Source organism: Plasmopara halstedii (assembly GCF_900000015.1).
Source record: "Plasmopara halstedii genome assembly, contig: Scaffold_3060, whole genome shotgun sequence".
In the NCBI taxonomy this organism is placed as follows: Eukaryota; Oomycota; class Peronosporomycetes; order Peronosporales; family Peronosporaceae; genus Plasmopara; species Plasmopara halstedii.
This window is the reverse complement of record NW_020189964.1, coordinates 2,219,366-2,220,388: the sequence shown is the minus strand read 5'-3', so window position 1 is coordinate 2,220,388 and position 1,023 is coordinate 2,219,366.

Sequence of the window (1,023 nt, the reverse complement as noted above, 5' to 3'; positions counted from 1 at the left end):
CTGCTCGCGCCTTGCGGACCCCATGTCCGTTTCCTGACCTCTCATCACCTGAGGGACGTGGTTTAAACACCACTGACCTCAGCAAGACACAGAGGCGGCTCTGATGCGCGCCCGTCCACGGTCAGTCATTGATCCTTGTGTGGAATATGGCTTCCGCCCGGCGGATGCCGCTGTGGAAGCGAAGGACGCAGTAACGCGTCCACATCATCGAACCCCCGGCCATGAAGGAAGCTGGGCTTGCTAAACGGAAAGCTCTTCGAGCTCATTTCTTGGTCCCACAAGAAATACCGTTTGACGTTTATCGAACTCGTTCACGTGCTCAACGAGGTGGCTCTCGTGTACCCGCAATGCGAACGATACCTGTAGCGCTCGCCTTTGGCGAAAGCGCTACAGATGACGAAGTGCTCTTTGAGCGATGGGTGCAACGGCACCGAAAGCTTTCCTCACTGTATGCCTTACAGTTGAGCCACAAGGAAGTGGACGTGCGTATGGAGCGCTAATTCCGATTTGAGTTTGCTAAACTCAAAGCACGCCGCGGACTCCCTTCAGGTTGTCGCCCTGCGACGTATGAGTCAACCCCTAACACTCCCGCGAGCTCTGTGTCTGCGACCGCAAGAGTTCGGGGCCACCGCTTGAGATCAGCTCATGGTCCTTCTACTTCCCTGTATATTACCGGGAAGCGTGGGGCGTCCGCCGACGTGGGGCGTCCAGATCTTTCTGATCAAAAGTGTTCACGGCGTCTGGGCTATTTTGCCGAAGTGGCGCCTCAAATGCACGAACAAACTGTACGCCAATGCAGACAAGTGCAATCACGGCGCAAAATAGATTTCTTTATGTTTTAAAAAAATCTCTAAAAGGTGCTTCATTGGGAAGCGTAGCCTTCGAGCGGATTCCACTAAGGTCAAGGCTATTGTAGATTGGCCGGTTCCAAAGAACCAGAAGGACTTGCGTAAGTGGCTTGACCTCGCCAGGTACTTGCTCAAGAATAGCGTAAATTGTGCAGACCCGGCCATTATCCAATCC